Source organism: Anabrus simplex, chromosome 4, assembly GCF_040414725.1.
Source record: "Anabrus simplex isolate iqAnaSimp1 chromosome 4, ASM4041472v1, whole genome shotgun sequence".
NCBI classification, from domain to species: Eukaryota; Metazoa; Arthropoda; class Insecta; order Orthoptera; family Tettigoniidae; genus Anabrus; species Anabrus simplex.
Window position 1 is genome coordinate 448,530,436 of NC_090268.1, and position 11,423 is coordinate 448,541,858.

Consider the following 11,423-nt stretch of genomic DNA (forward strand, 5'->3'; position numbering starts at 1 on the left):
CAGACAGATCAGACTCGCAACGATCAGAAGGAAGGGGGCCGGGAACCACGCATCAATTGTTGGATGAGAAATATGCTAGGATCTGTTCACTTGTATAGAGAATTCTTGACCTGGTCATATTAATAATTTTGTTTATTTTTATATCCAACGGTGGGAATACAGATGTCATAGCGTACCTTACTATCAGATTACAACAATGGTTCATCTATAATACTTCGTTGTGGCCTGCTGTGAATCGTCTGGAGGGGGTTCAAGTGTGTTTAGGTGATTTAGACTAAGGCCTCTTGTCGGTACAGCAGATAGGGCCTCACACAGGTTTCGCAAATATCCCGCTTGATAGAGACAGGGATATTTGTTATATAGCCGAGGTCTGGGCTGCCCCATCTTATATTCGTTACAAATCTATATGTTTTGTTTCCTGGGCGAGATTTCGGTTCATTGGTAAGGCTATTTGACAAAACTGGCCGAGAGCAATACAGTGTCTTTCCTCTGTGGGTGGGGGTGGTAAGAGAACACCCCTGGCAACCCCGGCATGTTGTAAGAGCCACAAAAAGGCGCTCCGGGGGCGCATAACCTGGGAGCGCGAGTTGGTGAGCTCGGGGCTCTCAGCTGAGTCCTGGAATTGCTTCCACTTCCACAGACAGACAAACACTTCCTTTTATAATTATAGAAGATTATATTTTTATTTTTATTTTATGAAAATGTTGGTGTCATTTTGATGTTGCTGTGCCCCGTAGTCCCTTGATGCACTCCTCGCTCGTTCCATTTTGGGTTGGTTCCAGCACTCTTCCTTGTTTGTTGTGTTTTTTTCAAATTTAATATGAATTATGGTTCACTTCATATTTATCTTGTGTGCACACGTTCCTATGACGCACGTTATTTACTTAAATTGTTTGGGGTGTTGCAATTGCACTGGCGGGGGTAAAAGCGATCTGTCTTGTAGGTGGAGTACCTACAAGTCAAAGGAGAAATCCCCCTCTTCACTACAATAATTTGGAAAATATATGCTTGTAAAACTTAGTGGCGGTGAAGAGGGAGGAGCCTTCTTAACAAACGGCGCTTTTCAGGGTGTAATTTCTAGGTATTTAATGGACGGGTGGTTTTAAAATTTGGAAAAGTTCGAAATTATTTTCAGGGCGGGGTCTCGGTACTTATAAAGAGTGTTAGGCTTCTTGGTTCTAATGACCCGCTTTAGTAGCGAGATGCCCTGATCGGTGGACCGGTCTTGGAGTATTCTAGCCTTGGTCATCTTGGTCAGCTTATTTATCTGAGTTCTAATAGTCGGAATACGGACTTCAGTGCGTATCTTCCTATTAGATCTCAAAATGGGGGCTCTTGTCATTTTTCTCAATACATGTATGCAGCTACCACCATCTAGATCATTATTGACGAAATATTACCTCTCTCTTTTAATTGACAGAAAATAATGAGCACAGTCCGAAATATCAACAGGATAATTTGGATAGATTGGTCCTCCGGCCTGGATACGGATTTCAACGGCAACCTCCATGAACCTGGCAAGTTTTGGTATTTACGCGGTATCAAATAATATAATCTAATGAAATACTATTACTTACCTGCATCAATTTCGTGAAACATGTTAATAAATATGGTGTTAGGAGATACATTCCCAACTTTATGATCGAGAAATTTTTACTTTTTCTTGTAAATACGCGTGTTGGTACATATATCAAACAGTTGCGTATTTATAGATATGGTGATCGAAGATAGATTCCCAATATTGAATCCAGTTTCTTCCCTTTCGTTGCAGATATCAGTATAGTAAAGTTTGAGTCAATGGCTTTAATCCATAAAGAGTTTCTTAAAAGTGTGTTCTGTTCTTAGGAAAGATTATTATTGTCACTAGTTCAATGATAGGCCTTGTTCTTAAAAATTGCGGGCAGCTGCGAGATACATTGGAGCCCAGCTGGTAGTAAGTGTACCCATGTTTTCTTCCAAGATAAATTTCACTGCAAGTATCTGTGTTGTCTCCTACTTCTGTACCGGAGTTTAGTTTGAGATCTAGGCTGCTGTATTTGTACCGAGGATCCAGTTGTCCAATAATGCCATTCAGTTTGAGTGATATCGCAGCTTTTTCTTGATTTCTAATTTGAGTTGATATGTTAGTAAATCTTCTGCATTTATTAGTCTGAAGTGGAGATCTCCATTGACTACTTATAATCGACGCCGGTGTTTTTGCCCTTATAGTCTATATTAATAAATGCCGTGTAAAGGACGTGATTGCTATCACGATCAAGGCTAATGTTCTAAAGCATATGCCCGAATAGGACAACGATTTGTAGAACATGATGTTTTCTTTCCTCCCGGATGGAAGTATGCCTGATGTACAGTGACTTCACTTGATCGTAAATCTTTAAAGTGGCACGTAAACAATGAAGTTTACTGGATTTTCGTGTGCTTAGGTGTGATAATTTAATTTTGTTAAGGAGGATGTACGACTTCTCACAAATTCGGCACCACCAATTCTTTTGCATCCTCTATAAACCCTCCTGTGGGTGGGGTCTGTAGAATAACATCCACGGTTTCCCCTGCTTGTCGTAAGAGGCGACTAAAAGAGGCCCTGAAATTTGGAGCGAGGGTTAGGGACTACGGGGTCCTTAGCTGAAGCCTGGCATTGCTTCCACTTAGTTGTTCCAGGCTCCTCACTTTCATCTATTCTATCTGACCTCCCTTGCTCAACTCTTGTTCTTTTCCGACCCCGACGCTATTAGTTTTGAGAAGGCCAGGGAGTCTTTCGTTTTCACGCTCTTCGTGACCCTTGTCTTCCTTCGGCCGGTAACTTCATTTTTCGAAGTGTAGAATCCCTTCCATTTTTCTCTCTGATTAGTGTTATATAGAGGATGGTTGCCTAGTTGTACTTCCTATTAAAACAATAATCACCACTACCTCCTCCTACAAAGTATTCCATTGATAACAATCTCTGCTTCCTTAAACTCCATCCGTGCTGCATTTACCAGATCTCACACATCCCAACTATGTTGGTACTTATACCTGATTGCCTTACGTTCTTTGTACCAAAGTGAAACACTACCACCTTCTCCTTTCCCTCCTCCGTCTCTTCTACTTTCCTCAATATCTGCCTCAACGATTCCTGGATAACACACTACCCCGGTTCCCTTTCCTCCACACACTTTCCTCACGTGTCTAACGATGGAATCGCCCATGACCAGAGCCTCAACCCTATCCACCTCATTTGAACCCCTCCCCTCCTGTTCAGCCTTATCTTCTCTCACTGCTGCAGAAGCTTCTTCTTCCTCCATTTTCTCCCTCCCATGACCTTGTTTCACCTGTCTTTTCCTCTCCACTGCACTACACTTCTCTTTCCTACCTCTTCCCTTCCTCCTACTTCCACACGTATCAGCAACAGTTCCCTTTTCCTCATCTTCCCTTGGTTATTCTAACTGCAGTGACTCAGTGATTTCTCACATACAACTGCCCTGAATTCTCATCCTGAACAGAGCCCTTAGCCTGCAATATCCTTCCCCTTAAAACATTAGACCACCTGTCTTCTATAATTCCCCCATTTCCTTCCCATCCCTCCTTTACACTTACTGTATCCTGTACATTATTTGAGGGAGCCCTGCTCTCCTTCCTGTCCTCTGAGATAATCCTAATTATCTCCCTCAAACTCCAACTCCTCCCTTATACTGCTTAATGCCTGGCCACACCCACAGTTCCTACACTTGCACTGCGTAGCCATTAGCTTCTTTAGCTTCTTTTACCTCTTCCTTCACTCCGTATATAAAAATACATTTCTTCACAAGTTCCTGACCACAGTTCGCCTCTACTTTCTTCAGTTTCGTTACCTCTTCTTCCAGATTTTTTACTTTTTCTTTCAGTTTCCTGATTTCTTCTTCATTATTTCCCATCTTTGCTGCTACCTCTTCTGTTTTGTCCTTTATCCATCTCTCCAGCTCTTCAAATTTATTTGACTGGTTCTGGAATATCTGCTTTAGTTGGTCTGTTGTGCTATCGTCCTTCACCTCCTCTCTGACTATTCCTTTAATACCCTCCATATCTTCCCAGCTCATATTGCCGTTAGCGTTCGGGCCGAGGTTAAGTTCTACGCCCCCAATAAATAGCAACGTCGTTACCACCACAGCCACCAATTAAATTCTCCACGACCACCTCCCTATCGCTACTCGGTACTACTCCACACCAACCATTGTTCTGCACACTCCATTCAACACATCTGCTAGCTTGAGTTAGACTGTGAGTTTACTAAAACACATGACTCTTGACAATCTTATAAAAATGTAACGATATGCGTGTTTTTGTTTTTATCACTCCTGAAATTGGCCCTACAATGTGTAATATAATTAGTTCTTTATTTTCAAAAGATACATGGCAGTTTATTTTTGAATGAGGCCTTTTGTATGTTATTGTTTTCTTAACTACTGTTCTGTAACGTTCAATGTAAGTACATTTCTTCATGTACACAGGGCTTTATTTTCTAATCTTGTAAGTCCAAACTTTTCTACAGTTCGAAGTAGCCTTGGTCATGTCCATCTCGAATTACCGTGGCTCTACTGCATAGTCAGATGTTCCGGTTTAACGATGAAACAAAGTAGCCCTCAACACATAGAAACAAGGAGCAAGTCGATCGTAATATCTTTTCCCCAGAATTATCAATATTAACCGTGAATGCTCACTTTCGCCTATATAAGAAGAGATCAGTTACATCTTTCTGACTTGAAAACGTAACCACAGGAGATAGGACCTTTCTATTATGACATTAACAATATTATAATAAGGCAGGTGCACAATTCAATCGTCTAAACTAGTAATTGTCTGCAACAACCTTATTTTGTATGAGTTTACAGTCAGTTCAATATTGTAACATCATGACTATGATTTATCTATTAATAGTTGTAGAATATACAAAAATGATCTTTATTTTTACCGACTATGGTTAATACATACCTCTCCTATTCACTTATACCTAACTAAATTCAGTAACATGAGAATCATTTAGGAAATATACACTGATCCCGTTTCTTGGAGAGGGAAAATGACCAACAGTTTCCTTACAGTTGGGTAAAAGTAATGTAACTACATGTAATAGGTCATTATACTAGAGAGAGCTACGCAAAATCTGACACAAGTAACTCTAAAACTAACCAAGCAGTCACTACAAAAATATATTTAAAAAATATTACAAATTACTTGCTAATACTAACTCACTCAGTTGATAGACTCATAAGCTGTAGATCCATAACCACTGCACCATTTCATGCCAAAACAATATAATATGCCACTAGCAATAGCTTTTACGTTCAATGAGTCTGTTCATACTCATCACCCCTGAAGCAAGAAGATTTGTCTTCATGCTCAGCGCTTAAGTAGATGAAATCATATTTCATTGAGTAACAAAAGGAAAAATCATGCATTCAAGGGTGCTGTCCAGCAATACCACCATGACTAGAGTTTTCACAACACAACTATCTGTCTACTAAAGTTTTCATTCCCCACCCTGAAGGGGTGGGGCCGGCCTCCGAGAAGGTAACGCCTTCTCTCTGGCCAGACAACACAACACAACACACTGACTAGAATGTGTGTATTGTGCATGACTATCATCAGTACTTAATTAGTGCAGATAAACATCTACATTAATACTTACACTAGCTCTTATTTGCTGTGCGATTGCTGGGAAATGGCAGTTCTACTAACAGCAGCGTGTGTGTGTTTTAAATACTTGAGTTTATACAGAAGGCTATTTATACCATCCGTTGTAGATCGTTTGGGGCCAGAGTGCAGGTATCTGAAACGATTGTGGCTGGGCTTCTGCTTCTGATGAGCCAGCATTGTATAACGGGCAATATTAGCTGGATACCTAGATATGTAAAAGCCATGGAACTTGATGCGGGTGGACATATCATCATCCTCACCACCCCAACCCCAAAACATGTTGCTGAAGCCATTCACCTTTTCGAACTGGGCACGACTCATGGCACTAACACCTCCAAAATAAAAATTAGCCTGAAATATAAAACAAACATCATATATAACGAAAACCTATGCATACAGAACATTTGTCATTAGATCCAAGTTACCAAGTAATCTGTATCTTTGTTCAAAACAATTTCATTTATTGATGAATGTTACATACTTCTAATTATTTCCATTACAAAGGCAATCACTAAGTTGTTCATACATGTTCAACTTCCATATGAACAATATCTTAAAAAGAAATTAAAACTTACATTCAATTAAGCCAAGATTCTGATTAATTCTATGATTTAGTACGTCCAATTTTATACTTTAATAATCTTATAAACCAGTAAATTACAATCATATGGGATGAAGTTTCTAAGATCAGCTGTGCAGAAGACAAGAAACGGAAAGCATCAGGAATGATTGGATAAGAACATATTGGAGGTGAACGCTACAATAGAAGAAAGACTGAGAACGATTGGCTCAAATGGCATGGACATGTAAAGCAAATATTGGACATGCATATTCTCAAGCAATACTTGGTGAGGACGGCACCTTGAAAAATATCAATCAGCTGTCGGAGGTGGAGGTGAATGAACCATATCAAACAAAATAGGCCATAAAGGGAGAGACGTTGAAAGATAGAATGCAAGAAGAAGTTTACAAAGAGAGAAAAAGATGGAGGATTATCGCTCACACAAGTCTTAGCCAGCCCACTGGTAGGATCCACAGATTATGATGACGTAAAAAACGACGATGATGATGATGATTAAGGTATCAATACAATACATCAACTTTAAGGATAGCAGGATATATCACTTAGAAATGTTGTGCTAATGTTTGTTTATAAACTTCCTGGCATTAAGGCGAAAATACTTCTCTTGGAACACTATTTCCAGCGAGATTCATTCAAATCAAACTCAAATCAATCATGCAAGTTGGTTTCCGTGGCTCTTTGTATTAACGTAAAGAAATAAATGAATACTGGATTAAAGCCACTAAATTATTTGTTTAATGAAGCCGAGCATTCAGCCAAATTGCATTGGCCTTCACCAGGGTATGCGAGGTTTTGCCTCCGACAGTGAGCAAAGAAATTCGAAGGAACGTGGAAGTCATGACCGTACTATCCATGGCCTACTCCACTAATTGAACTCAAGGATCGTTATTCAGCGCTCTCTGTCGACAGTTCCTTGAGTGTGTGCCCAGCTGTGCAGTAGGCCTACAGTTCTCCATGTATTTGATCATTTGAAGCCGTCTTCCCTGTTGATGTTATTTGGGCGCAGCTCTATCTCAATGGCTTCCCTTACCAGTCGAGCATAGAAGTCTTCCAGGCGCGATGATCTTCGCCTGGTCAAAGAGGATTTCATGGTCTGTACTGTAGAAATGTTCTGCTATAGTGGTGGTGGTGATTATTGTTTTAAGAGGAACTTCAAGTAGGCAACCATCCTCTATATAACACTGATAAGAGGGAAAAAATGGAAGGGATCCGACACTTCGAAGAATGAAGGTGACGGTCAAAGGAAGACAAGGGCCACGAAGGGCGTGAAAATGAATGACTTCCTTGCCCTCGCAAACCTAATAGCGTCGGGGTCAGAAAAGTACAAGAGTTGACCAGGAGAGGTCGGAAAAGATAGATGAAAGTGAGGAGCCTGCCACAGGTAAGTGGAAGCAATGCCAGGACTCAGCTAAGGAGCCCGTTGTCGCCAACCCACGCTCCAGAGTTCAGAGTCCCTGGGGACCCTATTAGTCGCCTCTTACGACAGGCAGGGGATACCGTGAGTGTTATTGTACCGCCCCCATCCACAGGGGGTTGTTCAGCTATGGCAGACTGGCTGATGGCATTCTCCGTGGAGGATGAAAGAGCGACATTCTTTACCGACCAGATGGGTTGTTTCACCCTGGTGCTGAGAAGCCTTTTCGTCATGCCAATATATGTGCAGCCACAACCACATGGAACTTCATACATTCCCGGTGTAGATGTTGTTTTTCTTTGAATGGTCGAAGCAGGGATTTAAGTTTCCGGTCTGTGGTGAAAACTGGAATTATATTGTACTTCCTAAGAATGCGCCCTATTATGTCAGTTATACCTGCCACGCAAGGTCCTGGTTGGTACTATCCATGTTAGGCTCCTTGATCTTCACAGCTCGTGCTATTTCCCTAGACGTATAGCCGTTTTTCTTCATGGACGTTGTCAGTTCTCTTAATGCACTTGAGCGGTTATTAGCGTCTGCAACGTTATTCACCCTAGTAAATAACGTTCGAAGGAGAGCTGCTTTTCGGCAGGGGTGGTTGTCAATCAGTCCGTACTGATCTGCATTTAGGGCAGTCGCCCAGGCGACAAACATTACCCAAGTCTGCCACATTGCTCCAGAACATGTGAATAATATTAGATATAAAACCCACCCTTTACACGTGAGAGATAGTGCAAATCCATTCCTTTTATAAGTTTCCCGTTAATCAAGAATTAAAGAATAAGTGGATTTCAGCTATTTACCAACAAAGTGTTAAACTAGGTGCTGTGTGGACTACTAGGGAAAGGTGGACGGCTTGTAGTAGGCATTTTAGAGAATAAAATCACATCGTGAACCCAAGTAGAAGGGTTCTTCAGTCTACTCTCTACTTCCAGTATTCGACTTTCCTCAGCATTAAAAAAGTGACAGCTGCAGCTGAAACTTTCAAAACGACGACAACCTCAAACTAGTGATGCCGGTATCTTAGAAGTGAAGCTTCCACGGTGTGAAGAATTATTTTATTTAATTTCCGGGTTGAACCGTGTTGTACTTGTACGCATATCACGTACAGTTTGTCGACGTTTCGAATACATTGCAGTATTCTTTGTCAAGGCGACTGAAATACCCCTACTCGATCCGAGGTAATCAGTCTCCCAGGCAGAAATTACACTACTAGAGTGGCCTTGATCTTGGCCTTTTATATCCTAGCCTTTCTGGCTGACGTAAGCCCTGGCTGTCTCGCGAGGCTTCTGGAAAGTGTGTGTCACAGCCAGGTAGTGGGGGCTTGCCCGCGCTGTTATGTAATGGGGTTGTGGCCCGTGTGTTTATGTTGTGGTCTGTATGTCTTAAACTATGAATGATAGGCATCCAAGAATTACTGATTTTGTATCCTTCTTCTAAATTTATGTTGTTCGGATGTTTCTTGATTTCGATAGCCTCGCGGATTTTCCTTTCCAGATTCCAAGGGATAGCTGCTAGGATCTTGGTCTTGTCAAACGATATTCCGTGCCTAGTTTCGTAGGAATGCTTGGCTACTGCTGAGATATCTGTTTTTTTGGTTCTTGGTTTGATGGATATGTTCTTTTAGGCGGGTGGATATCAGATGTTTTGTCTCACCTACATAACAAGCTCCGCAGCTACATTCAATGTGATACACTCCAGGGGCCTGTAATTCTATTGTGTCTTTTACTGGTGGTAGATAACGGGCTAGCCTACGGTGAGGTTTATAGATAGTTTTTATATTGTATTTGTCCAGTATCTTGCCGATCCTGTCTGTAGTGTTTTTAATGTATGGCAGTACCGCTGTTTTCTGGTGGGTCAGTTCTTCTTTCCCGTTGTTTTCTCCTGCGGCGGCCATTTATTTGTTCTCTTCTGATTTTTTAAGGACTCGTTGGATGTTATTGAGCGAGTAGCCATTTTTCCTAAGGGTTTCCGTGAGGTGTTCTTTTTCTTCCTCGAGGTGCTCTGCGTCATATCGCTATGGCCCTGTTCTCTAGTGATGTTAGGACAGCCTGCTTTTGTGATGGGTGATGGTGAGACGAGGCGTGTAGGTAACTGTCTGTGTGAGTGGGTTTCCTGTATACTGCGCGACTCAGCGTCCCATTGGTGTTACGTATTACTAGCACATCCATCAACGGTAGTTTTCCGTCTACTTCTATTTCCATGGTGAACTGAATATTTACGTGTATGGAGTTGAGATGGTCGAGAAATAGCTGTAGGTTATTGCTCCCGTGAGGCCAGATTACAAAAGTGTCGTCCACAAAACGGAGAAAACATTTCGGTTTCAGGGCAGATGTAGCTAAGGCTTTCTGTTCGAAGTGTTCCATATACATGTTTGCTATTATTGGAGAGAGTGGCCCCTTCAGTCTGTTCGTAGAACTCCCCGTTGAAATAGAAATAAGTGGCGCTAAGGCATTCTTTAGCTTGTGCTGACAGGTCTTCTGGAAGTTTCTGGTCTAATAGCGGAAATACTTCTGTTAGCGGCACGTTGGTGAAAAGTGACGTGACGTCAAAGCTTACTAATAGGTCCGTACTTAAAATTGATTGGTCCTTAAGGAGCTGGATGAAATGTCGGGAGTCCTTCACGTAGGTTTCAATGTTTCCTGTATGTGGCTGAAGTAGTCCAGCTAGGTAACGGGCGATATAGCGCTCACGATAGGTCGCATGCCTCTGATCGAGTAGGGGCATTTCAGTCGTCTTGACAAAGACTACTGCAATGTATTCGAAACGTGGGCAAACTGAACGTGATATGCGTACAAGTACAACACGGTTCAATAGTGATGCCGTTGGTGTTTTATCCAAAATAAAATGTTGCTCATATCTATGAAGGCTAGGCACAATGAACAAGTATACCAATACAACTTGTTCAAGTTGTAATTCCAGTAGTTAGAAAGAGGCTGCTGGGCGAGGCGTCATTATAAAAAGTTCAATGAGAACTTCATAATTTTCAGAATGAATTCTAGAAGTATAAACCTGGCAAATCTTGAGCTGTTTGTACTTCAAAATGAAGCCCAACAAAGTAGTATTAAGACTGTGAACGTTGTTTGCAATCTATTTATCTTACTGCGAAGGAAATCCCGGCCCTCAGACTCATTCATTTTGAAGATAGGGAAGAGCTGAGGAAGCCTAAAACATCATTTATGGCGTTACTAGAGCAAGTGATGTAATCTATATTCTGGGTTCAGTGGTGACTTGTATTCTGAGTATGTGTACAAGTTTGGGTAACCCTGCGTTAGTGTGTATGGGTGGATATGTGATTATGGATAGTGGCATTAGTGTTTTTGTGGGTTTACCTCCTGTTTGTGGTGTTGTTCTGTACATCTGCATGACATGTATGTTAGTGTAGCCATGAGTCATGAGTTACGCACTGGCTCTCTATGGAGTCAGCAAAGGCCTCAGCTTTATCCTGTGGGGAGAAGACCAAGCCATTGCGGCCGTGAATTGCTCGCCTGGGTTCCTTGGTTCGAGTCAGACTGCGTGTAATGCGCCAGAAATCGCGATCTGACTCATGCTCAGAGAGCTCTCGGCAGAATTCATCCCTTCTCTCAATCTTACGTTCCAGCAATCTGTTACGGACTTCACGGGCAAGTTCCTTGTATTCATCCCGATCAGTTGGGTCACGGAATTGTTGCCATCTTTTCCTGTACCTATTTTTTATATGGATCAAATCCTTTAGGAGATCCGGCGTGGTGTCGTCTGGGGTGCCGAGGCGGTACTGCCTATATAATCGGCCAGCTC